At 39.8% G+C, this 20,894-nt stretch overlaps 1 protein-coding gene across 1 annotated transcript in view; it reads left to right on the top strand.

Annotated features, from left to right (window-relative positions):
- LOC132404203 (plectin-like) overlaps nt 1-20,894 on the top strand; it is a 62,470-nt gene that overhangs the window by 27,225 nt on the left and 14,351 nt on the right. The gene's annotated exons all lie outside the window — the stretch shown is intronic.

Below are 20,894 nucleotides of genomic sequence, written 5' to 3'. Positions count from 1 at the left end.
TCTAAGCAAAAATTTATAAGCATATCCATACTTTCCAAACTAATTAGATCTTATAAAACACTTCTGCAAAGTTCTTTGAGTATAAATATCTTAGTAGAAATACCTTTTTTAAAATTTTACTTTTCAATAAGAACCAGCCATTAAAATTGACCAGGCTTTTGAAAATTCAGTTTAACTTTCATAATTCTGAACCTCTAGTACTGGATGGCTAACTTAATGTATACTTAAATATATGCTTCTTTGCATTCAAATACAATGTCAGTCAATATTTCCCTTATTTCTGTTTTATTACAATATCAATATTAACATAGCAATTAACATGTTTCATAATGTGTCTCTTGTACATAGTAAAAGCAAGACCACTGCAGAAATAATACTTGGGTATCAGAGGAAAGATAAATTCCATCAGGGGATCATACTTAGAATGAGAAAAATCCGTAAAGTGGAAAGCATTAGCAGAATCTAACTGTGGAGGTGCCACAATGCCAGCAAGTAGAAATATTCTTACTATCTTTCCTTGCCGTTAGTCCTGACGAAGGGTCTCGGCCCGAAACGTCGACAGCGCTTCTCCCTATAGATGCTGCCTGGCCTGCTGTGTTCCACCAGCATTTTGTGTGTGTTGCTTGAATTTCCAGCATCTGCCGATTTCCTCGTGTTTGCTCTTAATATTCTGGCATTGCTGTTTTTGCAAGTCTTAAAAATCAATTTATCTATTATAATATTACTATTATTTTACATGGGGAATTAAAATATATATATTAAAGGGTGAATTGGTTAATAGTAGAGGACTGTTGTTAATGAATTTCAGTATTGAAGCATTTTCAGCTTTGTTGTTCTGTTAGCATCTCTGGACCAGACAAAATAATTTAAAGTGATCAAACATTGATTAGAGTTGTGCCAGCTGCATCTGGCCCAGTAGTAGTTTTGAGATGATGGCATGGTCTGGGTGGTGGGGATCTTTGATGATGGATGTTGCCTTCTTGTGAAAATATATACCTCCTGTAGATAGATTTGATAGTGGGTTAGGCTGTCTGTGATGTATTGAGCTGTGTGCAGACATTACACTCTGCAGCTTCTCATATTCCTGCACATTCAAATTGCTGTATCAGATCTGCAGCACACATGACTCAGTAGGATTCTACCTCAGGCCTGGATGGTAAACCTTAGAAGTGAACTGACTTTTCAATCACCGATTGCCAAATGAAGCCCAGCCAATTTTCATGTCTAGTTCTTCTTGAAATTATTCTGGAAAAAGTGCAGCGAGGAAAGTCGTCCCAATCCCCCCTTTCCTTCTGTTTTTCAGCACCTTAGATGTGAATAAAACCATGTAGCAATTTTCCTCAAAGTGTCTGATACACCTGATAGTCACCACAATGTTGGAAAGTTACCAGATTTCAAGGTCACGAATGATATGTTCTTTTTAGGCTTTCATCAAGGCCAGTAATGAACTGGCTGCATTTAAAAGAGAAATACACTCATCTGCACATACTGCATAATTTAAGAGAGCTACATTCAGGGAGCCTCAATGCATGGATGTTTACAGATGTGGTTTTATTGTGAACATTTGTGGGTTTTTTGTGATAAGATATTACGTTTGATTACAAAGTCATTTGTTTAACAAAGAATATTCATTCTTGTTTTGAAAAGAACTCACTCAATGGGAAAATTTGTATATTTAACATTGGTATCTGGAACGTATGGAATCGTAGAAAATTGCTATGAAGTTAATGATATCACAGAACCTAGCAGAGAACAGATCCAAAGTAGAGCCTTCAGCCCAGGTTGTCTGTGCTGATCATAATGTCAATCCAAGATTTGAGTGCACACGTTTTATGTACTTCCGTTCCCTGCCTGTTCACGTAGCTGCCTAAATCCCTTTTAAATATTACTATCACATAGAGTCATTGAATCATAGACAAGTACAACACAGAAACAGGCCCTTTGGCCCACTTAATCCATGCTGAACCATTACATCTGCCTACACCTATCGACCTGCACTAATATAGTTCTCCATACCCCTCCCATCCATGTAGCTATCCAGACTTCTATCAAAAGTTGAAATCAAGCTTGCATGCACCTGGTGAGCTGGCAGCTTGTTCCACGTTATCGCGACCCCCTGAGTGAAGAAGTTTCCTCTTATGCTCCCCTTTAACATTTCACCTTTCACCCTTAACACTTTACATGTGCTTCCACCACTTTCCTCACAGTGCAACTCGGGTACCTACTCCATTCCGGATAACAAAGACCTGACCTCATAAGTCTCCTTCAAACTCCGCCCACTCTCCTCTTCTTGTAGTATTTGCCATTTCCATCCTGGGGCAAAGATTTTGACTATCTACGCTATCAGTGCTGCTTATAATTTTACTCACTTCATATTGCAAATTCTTGCCATGCATAATTAAAATACTAGTGAGTGTGTTGTAAATTGTTTTTGGCTTGAAGAGGAGTGTTTTGATAGGCAAAAGCTTAAAATAAACAGATTCAAATAGTGCCTAATTTCTTTATAAAGTCATTGCTGAAGCTGTATTAAAGTCCAAAGGGAAATAAATGAAACCAGGTAGGGAGAAAGGGGGGTCGATTGGGAGGCAGGGGCTGGCAGGTGAAAGAGACAGACAAAGAGTGAAGAATGTAATGGAGCTGTTTGAGTCAGGGAGTGGGATGCAGGGGTGGAGAGGGAGGGCAGAAGTTGGAAGATGATTGGGTGATCAGTGGAGACACAGGGGGTTGCAGGTGCTCGAATCTGTTAGGTAAGGTAAGTGATAAGTGGAACCAGATAAGGGGGGTAAAGGGCAGATGGGATCAATTGGGAGAGGGGAAAGAAAGCACAGTGTGTGGGTGAATAAACATTGTATCAAAGTGTACAGGTGGCTAAGTAAAAGAGGAGCTGATTTTTATGTTTAATGTTATCAACATCTTAAATGTAATCAAGATACTGTAGTATATCCCTATTGTGAATTGTTTATTGTATCTGAAAGCAATAAAATTAGTGGGGAAAGAAAATGGTTTGAAGTTCCAATGCATTGTCTAAAGGTTCATGAAGCCAATACAAAAGAAGCCAGGGTCGCAGGCCCAATTCGCAGAGAGCTTCTCGATCGTTCAAAGCCTGGGTCATGTGTGCTGAGTGACCATCAGAAGGACAAAGCACACTTCACTCTCCTTTCTTCTCAGTAATCATTAGGATTTTAAGTAGAAGAATAGTTCTGTACATGTGTTTGATAGATACCCTACAAAAGCAGTAACATCTAAATTCCAACACACAGACCTGAATAAAGCATACTCCTTTGCACAATCCTCGGTTCAACACCATTTTGGTCAAAACACAAACTGAGCATCAGAACTGGAACCCCATATTTTAGAAAAGCCTAGAAGATCTTCCAGTTTAAGCTGGCACTACGAAAGATGAGCGGCAGCTTACTGGTAGTTCAAAAGCAAAGGAATTTAATTAAGACCATTACTAATAACACTTTTTTCGAAGTAAATTGTGGTAAACTATCACAAATGTTGAGGAGATGAGTGAGGACAGGGCTAATTCAGGAGGTGTGCAACAAAATCAATGCACTTGGAATTGGAGCCATGCTGATTGAAGTGGACAACTTGGAGGAGAGAAGACGGGCAGTGCATTTCCAATGCCTGTCCATCTACCCTGATATGAGGGTATATCGCTCTAAGTACAAAACCAATTTACAGAGGTCAAGAATAGCTTCTACAGCAGCCAGATCTAGGCCTGAAGTGAATCAACGTTCTAGGCCCAGTGCGATTTGCAATGGCTGGGCCTGGGTTCTAATGTGAGGTACAATCTGCTGTTTGGACAATTTAAAAACCAGCTCAGATAGACAGGAAAGGCAGGGTGTCGAGAGTCAGGCGAGGTTGGATCACTCTGCTGATTTGAAGAGGTCAAGAATGGCTTCAGCAGCAAAATCTAAGCCCAGAGTGATTCACCGCGGTGGAGTCCGGGTCCTGATGTGACATATGATCTGCTGTTCAGACAAATGAAATGCTGCCCCAGATAGGCTGGGGGCTTCTCTTTCCATGCCACTAAGGCTATGAGACCTCCCTCGGCTGCTGTACTTCATGTCTGCAAATTTTGTGGTAATTTGCTCTACTAATATGGTGAACTGAATACTGAGGCTTTGGGCCGACTGCAGGGTGCTCCAGGGATTTGGATCTAAGGAATCAATTTGGTTCAGAATGCTACTGTTAGTGCTTGCTTCTATTGTTTGCATGATTTGAGTTTTTTCTCTTTCTCTGTGCATTGTGGGGGGGTGGGGGTTGGTCTTTATTTTTTTAGTTGGGTTCTTTCATGATTCTTGCTTTGTGGCTGCCTGAAAGCAAAAAAAAGTTTGTATAATTTATACATTGTTTAATAATAAATGTACTTTGAATCTTTGAATTGGGTTAATAAAATAAGGAGGGGACTGGGTTTTGCCAGGGTAGGCCAATTATTCAAGATAATTCAAAGTTCAAGGTGGATTTATTATCAAAGCATGTCTCGAGATTATCTTGCAGGCTGCCACAAAACAAAGAAACACAACAGAATCCATGAACCTTGCGACGTATAAAAAAGAACAAGTTGTGCAAACGTTTTAAAAGGTAAACTAGTAATGCACCAAACATGAAGCACTGAGTCCCTAAAAGTGAGACAATGGCTACAGAACCATTTCTGCACTGAAGTGAGCGCAGCCATTCCAGGGGCCTGATGGCTGAAGACTCTATTCAAAAGCAGTGCTGAATGAAGTCGGTCCAAATTAGAAAAGGTCCGAGCCGATACTTAGAGAAGTCAAAGACAGCATTAAAGTCAAAGAAAGGGCATATAACAGAACAAAAATTAGTAGGAAGTTAGAGGATTGGGAAGCTTTTAAAAAGAAGCCAACTAAAACTGTCATTACGAAGTTAAAGATGGACTACAAAAGTAAACTAGCCAATAACATTAAAGAAGATACCAAAAGTTTCTTCAGATGCATAAAGTGTAAAAGAGAGGTGAAAGTGGGTATCAGACTGCTGGAAAACAATACTGGAGAGGTAGTAATGGGGAATAAGGAAATGGCAGATGAACTGAATAAGAATTTTGCATCAGTCATCACTGTGGAAGACACTAGCGGCATGGTGGAAGTTCCAGGTGTCAGGGGTCATGAAGTGTGTGAAGTTAACATAAATAAAGAGAATGTTCTTGGGAAACTGAAAGGTCTGAAAGCAGATAAGAAACCTGGACACAATGGTGCGCATCTCAGAGTTCTGAAAGAGGTGGCTGAAGAGAGTGTGGAGGCATTATTAATGATCTTTCAAGAATTGCTAGATTCTGGAGTGGTTCCAGATGACTTGAAAACTGCAAATGTTGCTTTACCCTTCAAGAAGGTGAGAGGCAGAAGAAAGGAAACTGTAGGCCATATAGTCTGACCTCAGTGGTTGGGAAGATGTTGGAGTTGATTATTAAGGATGAGGTCTCAGGGTACTTGGAGGCACAAGATTAAAAAAAAAGGCCATAGTCAGCAAGGTTTCCTCAAGGAAAAATCTTGCCTTACAAATCTGTTGGAATTCTTTGAAGAAATAACAAGCAGCATAGTCAAAGGAGAATTGGTTGATATTATGCACTTGGATGTTCAAATGGAGTTAGCATTCAGTGTTGGAATGACATAACAGCCAATGACTAACTGCCTTTGATGAATGTTACATTGTCCAACAAGATACCATACATGAGGCTGCTTAACAAGGTACAAACCCATTGTATTACAAGAAAGATTCTAGCATGGACAAAAATCCTTCTTGTAATACAGTGGGTTTGTACCTTGTTAAGCATTGGCTGATTGGAGTGGGAATAAAGGGAGCCTTTTCTGGCTGGCTGCTGGTGACTAGTATTGTTCCACAGGAGTCTGTGTTGGAACCATTTTTTTTACATTATATGTCAATGATTTGGATGATGGAGTTGATGGCTTTGGTGCAAAGTTTGCATTCGATATGAATATAGGTGTAGAGGCAGGTAGCTTTGAGGAAGAAGAGAGGCTACTGAAGATCAGACGGATTAGGAGAATGGGCACGGAAGTGGCAGATGGAATAGAGTGTTGGGAAGTGTATGGTCAGTCATGCACTTTGGTTGAAGAAATGAAGGGCTAACTATTTTCTAAATGGAGAGAAAATACAAAAGTCTGAGGCACGAAGGGACTTGGGAGACCTTGTGCAGGATTCTCAAAAGATTACTTTGCAGGCTTAGTCTGTGGTGAGGAAGGGAAATGCAATGTTATTATTCATTTCCAGGGGACTAGAATATAGAAGCAAGGATATAATGTTGAGACATTATAAGGCACTGATGAGGCCCCACTTGGAGTATTGTGAGCAGTTTTGGGTCTCTTAATCTAGAAAGAATGTGCGGAAACTATAGAGGGTTCAAATGAGGTTCACAGAAATGATTCCAGGATTGAATGGCTTCTCATATGAAGGGTGTTTGATGGCTCTGAGATTGTATTCACTGGAATACAGAAGAAATTAAAACCTATTGAATGGTGAAAGGCCTTGATAGAGTGGATGTGGAGAGGATGTTTCCTAAGACCAGAAGACACAACCTCAGAATAGAGGGGCATCTTTTTAAAATAGAGATGAGGAGGAACTTCTTCAGCCTGAGAATAGTGAAGCTGTGGAGGACAGGTCTTCATGTATATTTAAGGCAGAAGTTGATAGATTCTTGACTGGTCAGGGCATGAATGGATCTGAGAAGAAGGCGGGAGATTGGGGTTGAGAGGAAAACTGGGTAAGCCATGATGAATGGTGGAGCAGAATTGATGGGCCAAATGGCCTAATTCTACTCCTATATCTTATGGTCTTGTATGACAGATGGGACTCGCTAACTGGGCAACATAGACAGCATGGAAGAGTTGGGATGAAGAACCTGTTTCTGTGCATGTTGGCACTTTTAATAAAATAACTGGACCTTTATGCACTCTAATGACTCAACGACTTTACAGTATTTTACTTTTTCATAAGAAGAACAATGTGGACCCTGTCGTCACACTGTTCTGAATTCAGAACAGAAAACTGTCATTTTTATACAGAATTGACAGATCAATTATAGATATTGACCATTTAGTAAAGTACGTATGTTTGAATTCTTTTCTTACAAGAAGAATCACCATTCACAACACAGGTGTAATAAGTCAATAGAAACTACAAGCTGACAATTGAAGTTAGTAAAGCATCTAGTAGAGTGGATAGGGGAGAGCCAGTGGATGTGGTATATTTAGATTTTCAAAAGGCTTTTGACAAGGTCCCACATAGGAGATTAGTATGCAAACTTAAAGCATACGGTATTGGGGGTATGGTATTGATGTGGATAGAGAATTGGTTGGCAGAAAGGAAGCAAAGAGTGGGAGTAAACGGGACCTTTTCAGAATGGCAGGTAGTGACTAGTGGGGTACCGCAAGGCTCAGTGCTGGGACCCCAGTTGTTTACAATATTTATTAATGATTTAGATTATGGAATTAAATGCAGCATCTCCAAGTTCATGGATGACACAAAGCTAGGCGGCAGTGTTAGCTGTGAGGAGGATGCTAAGAGGATGCAGGGTGACTTGGATAGGTTAGGTGAGTGGGCAAATTCATGGCAGATGCAATTTAATGTGGATAAATGTGAGGTTATCCACTTTGGCTGCAAGAACAGGAAAACAGATTATTATCTGAATGGTGGCCGATTAGGAAAAGAGAAGGTGCAACAAGACCTGGGTGTCATTGTACACCAGTCATTGAAGGTGGGCATGCAGGTACAGCAGGCGGTGAAAAAGGCAAATGGTATGTTGGCATTCATAGCAAAAGGATTTGAGTACAGGAGCAGGGAGGTTCTACTGCAGTTGTACAAGGCCTTGGTGAGAGTATCGTGTGCAGTTTTGGTCCCCTAATCTGAGGAATGACATATTCCTGCCATAGAGGGAGTACAAAGAAGGTTCACCAGATTGATTCCTGGGATGGCAGGACTTTCATATGAAGAAAGACTGGATCGACTAGGCTTATACTCACTGGAATTTAGAAGATTGAGGGGGGATCTTATTGAAACATATAAAATTCTAAAGGGATTGGACAGGCTAGATGCAGGAAGATTGTTTCCGATGTTGGGGAAGTCCAGAACGAGGGGTCACAGTTTAAGGATAAAGGGGAAGCCTTTTAGAACCAAGATGAGGAAAAACTTCTTCACACAGAGAGTGGTGAATCTGTGGAATTCTCTGCCATAGGAAACAGTTGAGGCTGGTTCATTGGCTATATTTAAGAGGAAGTTAGATATGGCCCTTGTGGCTAAAGGGATCAGGGGGTATGGAGAGAAAGCAGGTACAGGGTCCTGAGTTGAATGATCAGCCATGATCATACTGAATGGCCGTGCAGGCTCAAGGGGCCGAATGGCCTACTCCTGCACCTATTTTCTATGCTTCTATGTATGTGTGCCTTGGATCACTAATCTAATCTCAAGAACCCTGTTACACAAAGGGACCGGGGCCCTTCAACGACCTTTTTGTCTGTAAGTGAGAGGGATGAATCTGTGGAATTCATTGCCATAGGTGGCTGAGGAGGCCAAGTCATTGGGTATATTTAAGGCAGAGATTGATAGATTCTTGACTGGTCAGAGCATGAAAGATACTGGAAGATGGCAGGAGATTGGGGCTGAGAGGGAAAATGGATCAGCCATGATGAAATGATGAAGAGACTCGATGGGCCGAATGGCCTAATTCTGTTCCTCTATCTTATGGTCTTAATTATATAAGAGTAGAACTAGGAATTCTTCTCCTAAGGTCACTGATTCACTGGAAGTGGAACCTATTTTTAGTTGGGACAGCCATCGGTTTGTGTAAATCCATACAAAATATCTCGCAACATAAAATGGAGTCCATGTTTTCTGATGGTGTAGTACAGAAAAACTCAATCATTTTGGGGGATTTATTCCTGAAAGGGCTTTGTTTCTGATTGTTATGTTTTTAACCTCGGCCAGGAGATTCCAGGGTGCTGAGCAGTTTCAAAGAAAACAAAACTTCTTTAGTTCATAATGTGGACAAGTGACATGTATTATAGGCCAGTCACTGACCCACAAGTCCAGAAAACTCTTCATCTCTCATTCAATCACATAAATGATGCGTGCTGTTGTTCTAATCTATTTCTAGGATTTTGTTAGTTTAAAAACCGATATGGTATGAATGATAATTGTTCATCTTCTTTAGCAATAAAAACAAAAACACCATCTATTCTGTTATGACTGAATTATAAAGAATAAATCATGCCAGTTGTATTCAGTAAAATAAGTGCACTTATAATTTTTATATTAAACTGGCATCTTTAATATATTGGGGTTGAGTATTATCTAAAATGCAGTGTCTGAACTTATATTTCTGCCAGAGGATTAAAATATTTATTAAACTGAATCACTTTCAAATATTGGAAATTTATGGCATTCACGTTTATTGAGAAGTGGATTACTGTCTATTCCTCCATCTCCCCCCAACACCTCTTCATTTGCAAACATCGTTCAGAGCCACCTGACTGGCCAAGTTTTAAGTTATCTCTCATAATATATCTTTCCTTGCCCCTTAAAAAGTATTTTGATTTGTTAAAAGTGTAATAGACACGCACAGATGGGCTTGTAATCGAGCCATTATGTGGACTGGCTTTCATTAGTGGACAGACAGTGACACTTGTGATGTGTTGTTGACTCTTGATAGGGACTTAAGTGGGATTGACGTCAATTGGGTTAGTTGAAACCTAAGTTAGATTCCCAACTTAAGTCTCATTCAGGAAGTTACCAGTTTGGCAGAATGAAATATTTGAAGCTTCGTGAAAAGGCTGACCGCTCCAGCTAGCCACAGGTGCAGCTGAAGGCTGAACATGAAAAATGTGGCAAGACTGATTCTTTGGTTTGTTTCTATGACAACATTGTTGTAGTAATAGACAATTTTACCAAGGTAGATCAATTGATGTTATGCTCTAATTTGTATGTTACACTTTCGATTGAAAACAGGTGTGAAATGCTTTCACATATTGGACAATCCAACACTCCGAATTGTACTGTTCAGTTCCACACTGATTAGAAATGATACTGAACCTCAGGGTCTGACTGAGGTGAAATTGTGTTCATCATGCTGTCAAAACAACAGACTATTGGAGACATATATGTTGAACAATGTAACATTCATCAAAGGCAGTTAGTCATAGGTTGTTATGTCATTCCAACACTGAATGCTAACTCCATTTGAGGAGGTAAATCAATTTACATGTGACTTTTCCAGCTTCTGTCCTGATCAAAGAGGAAGAATCAAAATGCAATTACTGTGGCAATTTAAATGACTTCATAACATACAGTGTGATAAGGGTAAATCCAGTAAACTTACTTTTCACTGGGACTTTACAAATTATCAATATGCTAGATTTTAGTCCCTCCTATTCTAAGTAGGTAGAAATAATGAAGAGAACAAAAAATTGTGCAAGAACCTAGAAAAGATATATCAAAACAGCCAAATATACACTCGATGGTCATGTTAAACGGTACCTCCTGTCATTAGGAACAGGAGCTACTTAATAAAGTAGCCTCTGACAGTATGTTCATTGCCTTCTGCTGCTGTAGCCCATCCACTTCAAATTCAATGTGTTGTGCATTCAGAGATGCTCTTCCAGGCACCATTGTTATAAAAGGTTGTTATTTGAGTAATGTTGCATTCCTGCCAGCTTGAAACAGTCCAGCCATTATCCTCTGAACTTATTCATCAACAAGGCATCTTCACCCACAGAATTGCTGCTCACTGGATTTTTTTTATTTTTCGCACTATTCTCTGTAAACTCTGGAGACTGTTGTGCATGAAAATCGTAGGAGATACTGGAATACTGAAGATACTGAAATACTGAAGCTTCTGAGATTCTGAAACCACCCTGCCTGGCACCAATATTTATTCCACAGTCAAAGTCACGTGGATCGCATTTCTTCACCATTCTGGTGTTTGGGGTGAACAACATCTTAACCTCTTGACCATGTCTGCATGGCTTTACAGCCACATGATAGGCTGTAAAGGTTTGCATTAACAAGCAGGTGTACAGGTGTAGCTCATAAACTGGCCACAGTGTATGTGTGTATATGGAGATACATAAGGCATAAAGTTAAAGATGACACATTTCTTTAATATTTTAAGCAAGAAAACTTTTTTTTATTTCCAACTATTATAATTTCAAAATAACAAAAAAGGAAAAGGGCCCAAACCAAAAGTTTGGGCACCCTGCACGGTCAGTACTTAGTAACACCCCCTTTAGCAAGTATCACAGCTTGTAAATGCTTTTTGTAGCCAGCTAAGAGTCTTTCAATTCTTATTTGGGGAATTTTTGCCTATTCTTCCTTGCAAAAGGCTTCTAGTTCTGTGAGATTCTTGGGCCGTCTTGCATGCACTGCTCTTTTGAGGTCTATCCACAGATTTTCGATGATGTTTAGGTCAGGGGGCTGTGAGGGCCATGGCAAAACCTTCAGCTTGCCCTCTTGAGGTAGTCCATTGTGGATTTTGAGGTGTGTTTAGGGTCTTTATCCTGTTGTAAAAGCCATCCTCTTTTCACCTTCAGCTTTTTTACAGACAGTTCATGTGTCATCTTTAAATTAATGCCTTTTGGAAATCAGTTAATCTTTTACTCGCTTCGCCATTCACAGTAACAGAAATTTTGACCGGGGTGCCCAAAGTTTTGCATATACACACACACATATATACATGCATATCCTGTGAACTAGCACAACAAGGAACAAATCAGTTCATTGCATACAATATACTGTACACGTGAGAGACAATCAGTGTATTACTTTGCTGTTGTCTCATCTCCAGCTCCTTTTGCAGAATTCACTGCAACTTGGTGGAATTTGCCAAGATAAGAAAGAGTTATGAGTAATCCTACTATCACAAACCATATCTGCAAACCAGCCCCAATACAAAGTGCATCACTTTAACACTGTAAATGTCAAAGCAACAAGTTTGCCAAGCATATGAATGATTTTCTAATGTCCAGATGAATTTATTATTTCCAATCCTCCCTGCTCCTTCACTGAGTCAATTCTTAGTAATTTTGTTTCACTAAGTGTGAAATAATCTATCATTTAGTTTATAGAGAATCATGGGCACAAACACATATTGCAACTTCTCAGAACACTCAGAGAATAAAGAACTATTAAGGCACTGTCTGTAGCAACACAACTTCAATTCAAATACTTTCCTTAATTATTAACTGATTTTTGTTTTGTTTTGCCCTTTGCAGTGGCCAAAATTTTGCTCATCATTGATTTCAGTTGCTAAAGTTTTGGACACCAAGCTTTTCTTTGGCTTAAGATTAGAATTCTCTTCTTAAAACTCCCTGTTCTTTTATTTCTCTTTTTCATGATATTCCTGTCACTTTGTCCAAGCTTTTTGCCAGCTGTCCTAACATCATCATAACTGGCTCAGAGTAAAATTCTGCTGGTTTTGCTCCTGTAAAGCACCTTTGGATATTTTACCACATCTTCTTGTTGACAGGCTGTCCTACAGGGTTGATAATCGTTGGCTTGCTATCCAGTTCCAAGGAGTGTAAGATGAGTGTAATTCTGCACACCATTTACTGGTCAGGGTTTTGACTGAGCAAGCTTAAGGGTGTCCATGAAGAGTGGTTCTATATAACGTAACACATGAAGCACATCTACAAGGAGTACTGCCACAAGAAACCAATATTCACCATCAAGGACCTCCAACATCCAGGCCATGCTCTCTGTTCATTGCTGTCATTGAGAGAAAGGTACATGACCTTAAAGTTTCGCATCATAAGTTATTACCCTTCTCCTGAACCAATGCGGAACCAAAACTTCATTCATCTTAACACTGAACTCATCCCGAAACCTATGGGCTCACTTTCAAGCACTCTGCAACTCAGGCCCTCAGTAGCATTGATTGATTGATTGATTTTGTTTTATTCATTTTTCTTTGTATTTGACACAGTATGTCTTCTTTTGTACATTGGTTGTTTACCAGTCTATTTGTGTGTTGATTTTCATTTATTCTATTGTATTACTATGTTCTACTGTGAATGCCTGCAAGAAAATTAATCTTGGGTTAGTAAATGGTGGTATATATGTACTTGGATAATAAATCAACTTTGAACTTTGAACACATATACGAGGGCTGATTGATATATCCATGGCCTAATGTAGAAGGAGTCAATTTTAGAAAACCTAGCACATTTATTTTTCAATATAGTCCCCTCTTACATTTACACACTTAGCCCAGAAGTCGTGGAGCACGTGGATCTTGGACCTCCAGAAAATGTCCACAGATGGGTGATTGATAAATAAGTTTGTGGCCTAAGGTAGAAGGAGCTGAGTCATACAGCTCTCGTTGCATGCATGTGCAGCTCAACTCTTTGTGTGATTAAGCAGGAAGTTTAATAACTCATCTCCTTCTACCTTGGGCCATTATCAATCACCTCGCTGAGTTATTAACTTCAAACTTTCTGCTTAGGCCACGAACTTATCAATCGCCCATCTGTGGACACCTTCTGGAGGTCCAAGATCCACGTGCTCCACGGCTGCTGGACTAAGTGTGTAAATGTAAGAGGGGAATATGTTGAAAAATAGATGTGCTAGGTTTTCTAAAATTGACTCCTTCTACCTTGGGCCACAAACTTATCAATCACCCTTTGTATATCAGCTATCTACCCATGCATATACGCACATACCCTCTTGCCCCTCCCAAATTTTAGCAACACTTCACTGCCTCCTGCAGCCTCTCCGGACATTACACTCCCTCCCTCTCTGGTCCTCACTTCACATATGCTCCCTCTTAGCTAAATGACTACATTTTAGGTGGAACATAAAAGCAGGTTGTTATTGATGTGTAGACATTGGTCTACAAATCCCCCTGATCCACCCACATCCATCAAGGCTGTGCTGAATGCTAATGTTTGAAGAGGAATTCTCCCTGTCACATTCGCCTGCCTTTGGCCCTGGCCAATTTCCAGAGATTAAGATAAAGGAAAAAATGTGACAGGTCCCCTGCGCTGCCTGCCTTGTGGCTAGCTTAAGCCCCTCTGCTGGGAGGAATCACATGCAGGGACAGATCCTTTGTCACGATATCTGACAACAACAGCAGTAGAGTTACAAAGACAAAAATATACAGCTTTCTAATAATCTTCCAGTTCGATATATTTGAACATTCTGATATTTATTGCACCAGATAAGATGGCACTTTAATTCTATAAGGATAAAGGATCAATGTTATTTGCCATATACAGTATAGTTATATATATATAAGGAATTTACTATGGTGTGTTGCCGTGACATGAAACAAAAGGCAATAACATTTGATAATTATAAAGTACAATGAATCCTAGGTACCTAATAGAGTGGCCACTGAGTGTATGTTCAAAGTCACATATTATATTTTATTCCCCATTCTGATGTTTGGTCTGAACAACTACTGGACCTCTTGACCATGTCTGCACGCTTTTATGCGTTGAGTTGCTGCCACATGATTGGCCAATTCTATATTTGCACAAGCAGATATACAGGTGTACCCAATAAAGTGCCCACTGAGTGTAAAGCTAGAAGAACCAATATGGAATGAATGTGCAAAAATACATAAAGATTAGCATGTATTTACAATGTAAACAGCATTATAAGAAGTGGTTTAAAGTGTTCACAGCACAGAGCAGGGACTGAGGTAATCAATATGGGGGGTGGGGGGGTCTAACTAGAATGGTTGATCAGATTAACCACCTAAGGGAAGAAACTTGTAAGATGGCATGAAGTTTTAAATTTAATAGTGCTTTACAGAAGGGAGCATTTGGAAAGGGCACTCACTGTATTGTATATAATACAGGATGATAATAATGTTCCATGCTCCAATCACCCAGCATTGCTAAAGCAGGGATTGCAGAGTTATGCTGAGTATTTATGTTTCCTGGAAAGCATATTTTTTTTTAAAATGCCTGTTCATGTTTAGGTCAAAGCAGTGCCTATTCTCCTGCGGGCAGTGATGCCTACTGGGATGGAGTTAGTAGATTAGCTCTCCTGATGGAATTTCCTCTCTTGCATGCTACCTGTGTACAACATACGTTCAGAAATGAAGAAGAGAAGTCATGCTGACATGTTCTGGAAGGCAGGAGCAAGGTACACAGAATGTAGAACAGTACAACACAGTCTACACTGTTGTGCTTTTAACCTATCTCGAGATCAACCTAACCCTTCCTCTCACACAACCCTCCAGTTTTCTTTCATCCAAATGTCTATCTAAGAGTCTCTTAAATACCCTGAGTGTATCTGCTTCTCGCACCACCCCTGGCAGCACATTTCAGGGACCCACTGTTCTCTGTGTAAAACAAACTTACCCCTGACATCCCTCCTATGCTTTCCTCCAATCACCTTAAAGTTACGCTCTCATGTATTATCAATTTCTGCACTTGGAAACAAGTCTCTGGCTGTCTAATCTATCTATGCCTCTTATCATCTGCTATACCTCTTATCAATTCACCTCTCATCCTTCTTTACTCCAAAGAGGCTAGCCCAGGCTCGCTCAAGCTATTCTTATAAAACATGCTCTCTAATCTAGGCAGCCTGGTAAATCTCCTCTGCATCCTCTCTAAAGCTTCCACATCTTTCCTATAATGTGATGATTAGAACTGAGTACAATGCTGCAAGTGTGGCGTAAGCAGAGATTTTGGAGCTGCAGTATCGCATCATAACTCTTAAACTTAGAACCCTGACTAATGAAGAGTAACTCTACATTCTCCTTCTTTGCTGCCCTGTCAACTTGTGTAGCAAATTTAAGGGATTTATGAATGTGGACCCCAAGATTCAAAGATTCAAAACACATTTATTATCAAGAATGTAGAAATTATATATATTGATATTTGTTTGCTTACAGGTAGCTACAAATCAAGAAACTTAGAGAACACATTAAAAAAAAGAGAGTAACCACTATGTTGAGAAAGAGAAAAAAACACACATATCATGCAAGCATTATGAATTAGGTCTGCTTCCCAGAGCAGTCAGAGTAGGCCCAAGCCTCAACTTCAGTTCAACATATTAGCGGGGCAAAAATGCCACAGAAGTTGCAGAGAAAACAACCTTGGTGCTGCAGAGGAACAAACATTGCTGGAGAGCAGGTGATATCAACCTGCCTCTGGTCCCAACACTCAGGCTTTCCAGCTTATCTGGTGTTTAAATTGTCCAAGCACCAGGTGGTGCCTCACTCTAGGACCTGGATCCTGGCGCAGCACCACACTTGGGCCACACAGCCCAAAGCCGTTCTCCATCTCACCCAACTGGCTCAGTGCTTGGACTGATCCAAAACTCGCACCCGGGTTATGTGGACGAATTCTTCCGCATCGACTCCTCTCCAAATCGCTCACGCCGACTCCAACAACTATACCGTCTCTGTCTGTGACTTCATCTTGAACACTTTGTGCCTCAGCTTTGCAATACACCCACACAGCCCATCCTTCGAACCAGCTTCGCTTCCGTTTGCTTCTTTGTTGTTTGCTGTGATAGTTTCCCACAATTTACCTCAGAAAAGGTGTTATCAGTAATGACTTTTGTCAAATTTCTTGTCTTTTGAACTACCAGTGAGCTGTTGTACAATCCTAAACTGGCAGTCATTAATGACTTCTGACATCCTTCTGTTTGTCCACACTACTAAGAATCTTACCATTAACCTTGTACTCTTCCTTCAAGTAGAACTTTCCAAAATGTGTCACTTTATACTTGTCTAGATTGAACTGCATCTGCCACTGCTCAGCCCAGCTCTGCATCCTATCAACGTCCCCTTGTAACCTATATCAACCATGGAAGAATTTGGCTCCAATAACTCACCAAGAGGAAGATTCCTGTTTTATGGATGTCGCAACATGCTCAAAGGTTCTGTTCTGCACACCTCTAGTAATTCTAGAACTGCCCAATACTATAGGGGGCCAGAGCTCCAAAATAGCAACAGGGTCGAGTAAAAGTAGAGTTTCACCATTGCCACTGACCGCTGGAAGAACCCTGCCCTCATCTGCGCAGTTTGGAGAAAACCCAAGTTAAAGCTGGAGCAGTGGCTTCAGACAATCACCAGAGATACCAAACTGAGGCCTGTGGCTAAGCAATTCTATCATGTCTGCTTTCAGTTGTTAAGATGATGGATTGTTTTCATTACAATAAAACCTCAAAAAACAGCAGGTCAGATCTTCAGACCACCACACATTTGTATAAATTGTGATAAAGTGACAATAAAAGCTACAGGAGAATTAAAAACAAAATAGAAGGAATTCAAACTTTTTAAAGTTAAAACTCTCAAGTGCAGTTTACCCAAAACATTGACAGTCAATTTTCCTCCACAGATGATGCCAGACCAGCTCAATTCCAACAGCTGCTAGTTCCTTTGCTCGAGCATCTGCAGTCTCTTGTGTGTGTCTCTCTCTATACAATTTATTGTTAGGCTAGATTACTGGATTATGATGTAGAACAAAAATGACTGACTTGGGTGAGACAGGGAATGATAGTGGTGATGGGAGATAGAGAATGAATATTTTAACAAATAACAATAGATCTATATCTCTCAGGAGTAAATCCAGGAAATGTTTCTACATGGAGAAGACAGCAGAAATTTTGAATTCTTCTTCATATGGTAAATAAAATTCATTAAGTAGTTCATTTTAACCCTGGAATTGATAAAACTTTTGCTTTTCTCTTTCACAATCTTGAACACTGTTAAGCAGATGTTGCACAGTCTGCCCATTGCAGTTCTTACCATTGGACCAGAGACCTGTTTCATGACTGTGGTTCTCAAACAGCTGGCTTGGTTTTTGGGCTCTCCAGGAGATCCATGTCCTCTCTGTCACTGCAGTAAGTTGCTCCATCACCCTCACACCCATTGCAAGAGAGCTTGCCACAATTGGCTACATAAGGATGATCCTACATGAATCCCAGTTTTTGAAACCGCATTTAGGGGCAATTTGTAATATATCTCGAAACCAAATGTGGGGCATGACCACACGGAATGCCTTTGGTGTCCCTTGATTCCTTTCTCCTTGGTTGGCCATATCTTTCAGAATGTGAAGTTTTGTGAGTTCTTGATACTCACTGGCTTAAGCAGCTAGAGGTGATATTTTTACAACCGTGGTGGGACAGGCCATCTGACAAAGCAATAAGTATCTTTTGAGTGTTGATCCTGACACCAGCATTCATGTTGCAAGCCTACATAAACTTTTGCCAATGTAAAATACAACCAGCAAATGCTGGAAACATTCAACAGGTCAGGGAACATCTGTGAAGAGAAAAGTAATTAATGTTTCTTCAAAACAGAGTCAAAACCTGAAACATTAATTGTTTTTTTTTTAATGTAAACTTTTGGGCAAAGGCAGGATTTTATAGATTAGTCTCTAATCAAGCACGATGTTGGTAACTGGATATACAGGCTCAAAGGGACAAATGACTGTTCTTACTTCTATGTTTTTCCAAAGGGACAAGCCATATTTTTAAAGAACGCCTTTTATAGATCTCCCCAAAACTCCTTTGCAATATCAATCTAGTTCCATGGTTAATATCATTTAGTATCTACCTGCACAGGCAGAAACAAGTTCAGCTTCCAATTGAAAGGATTTGGTGAAATGGCAATGAGTGCAAGAGCATATTGTTGTTTCATAAATAAATCTTTCTGCTAGCATTCAAGACATAACTCTGTTGCTTGTTGCTATTGAGTACTTGCTGTCTTGAATTTTTGCTTCCATATGAAGTGGTTTTACTGAATCCCAGTGAAATCCATCGAGGCTTTGGAAATAGACAGTATTTTCTCATTTTAAACCAAAGCTCTGCTCTATCTCAAATAAGTGGAAGAGAAAACAGAAGCACCCAGGACCCAAACCTGAAACAACACCACCATCTCTAATATCAGCCTTTCACTGTGACAGAGAATCTAACCTTGTAGAAGGTATCCCTTTCTCTCATCACCACGTCTGTTTCCTCAATGTTGTGACATTACACCACCCCCACCTCAAGTGAACCTCTTTCTTCTTGCCCCGTTTCACAGAAGCATCATATTTTCATTATCCATTAACCTTTTGCCCTGAGGGAAACTATGGGATTAAGAATGGCCAGTATTTTGAGTGTGCATCTCTCGGATCAGCAAATGGCATCACTCTGAAGGTGAAGTTGAATTTTATGTGAACATACACATTGAGAAACAAGCACTCTGGGACTCCTGAGCACTTGCTTACTGGTCATCTCTGAATTTGTAGGTAACATAGAACAGTGCAGAACAGGAATAAGCCCTTTGGCCCTTAACGTTTTTGCTGACCATGATGTCAATCCAAGCTAAATCTACCAGCCTGTGCATGGTCTGCATCCCTCCATTCCCTTCCTGTTTATATGCCTGTTTAAACACATGTCTCTTACATATTAATATCATGAAAATGACCTTCATACACCCATAGAGGCATATCATATAGAAGTTAGCCAATCATCAACCAATCCTATATTAATTCCAGTGTTTATTCTTCCTATATTCCCATCTAACCCCCCCCCCCCCGCCCCAGATTCCACCACTCATTCACACACTGGTACAATTTATCAGAACTGGGTTTAGTATCACCGGCATATGTTGTGAAATGTGTTGTTTTTGTGGCAGCAATACAATGCAATACATAATATTAGAGAATAAAGCAGAGAATTACAGTAAGTGTATATATTAAATAAGCATTGCAAAAATAAAAATAACAAAAGTAGTGAGGGGGTTCATGGGTTTAATGTCCATTCAGAAATCAGATGGCAGAGGGAAAGAAGCTGTTTCTGAATTATTGAGTGCATCCCTTTGGACTCCTGTACCTCCTTCCCGATGGTAACAATGAGAACAGGGTATGTCCTTAATGATTTACAGTGGTCAAATGGCTTAACAAACCACAGTTTGGTGGGATGTGAGAAGAAACTGGAACACTGAGACAAATCTCACACAATTGCATGGCAAAGAGCACGGAACTAACGCTGTGAGCCGATGGCTCTACCATCTGAACCACTGCAGCAACCCTCAAATAAGATGATTTCATTCATTACTTGAGTATTATTCTTTATTCCCTGACATGCCTATAATTAATTTAGATCACGCTATACAAGATTGTGGCCCTGAACTGAGAATAGTCATGGGGGTGCCAATGTCTTCAGCATGAAAATATTGTCTTTCTAATTGTTCTATAGAAATTTTATTGCATCAAAAGTGTTAGTTAATATTAAAATAGTAAGTTATAGTTAGCATTAGTTTTTCTTTTCATTGCTTCCAATCTAGTCAGATAGGTATTCATTCTATTCTGTGTCACAGCCAGCCAATTTTATACATAATAGTTCTAAAGGATGCATGTATACACCCACACACTTCACACATCATACACAGATCACCCATTCATGTGAACGCTCATCCCCACAACTTGAGGGTGATAAAAACATAGTTAAATTTCTGGGTTTTCTTGATCTATTTACTCATGAGCATGTTTTAAATGAAAGACATACGACTTTGATCAAATATAAGACTGAAGAGTTTGGAATGAACAAACAGACAATTTATTTGATAATGTCAAACAGCATCAATTGCACACAAATGCCTTTGTGCCATATTCTGCTGTAGACCACACACAATATCTAAGGAGGTTGTAAGCAGCCTGAGGACCTCTTGAACTGTGAAGTTTGTGTCTTGTTTTGGAAAACAGTCTCAGGAAAAGTCTTTCAAAAGAACTTTTGCACAGCTACTTTCCTTTATTTGTGTCTTACAAAAGTTGCCAGCGTTTTAATGTTTTGGTTTTTTATTTAAATACAGTGCAGATTGTAACTTTTCGACGATGGAAAATTCTTAAATATTCAAGCACCCGAACTGATAATGAAGTTAATTTTCAAGACACAATATTCATTTCATTAGCCACATTATG

This window comes from Hypanus sabinus, chromosome 13 (assembly GCF_030144855.1).
Source record: "Hypanus sabinus isolate sHypSab1 chromosome 13, sHypSab1.hap1, whole genome shotgun sequence".
Classification (NCBI taxonomy): domain Eukaryota; kingdom Metazoa; phylum Chordata; class Chondrichthyes; order Myliobatiformes; family Dasyatidae; genus Hypanus; species Hypanus sabinus.
This window is presented reverse-complemented; position numbering and strand designations above follow the sequence as displayed.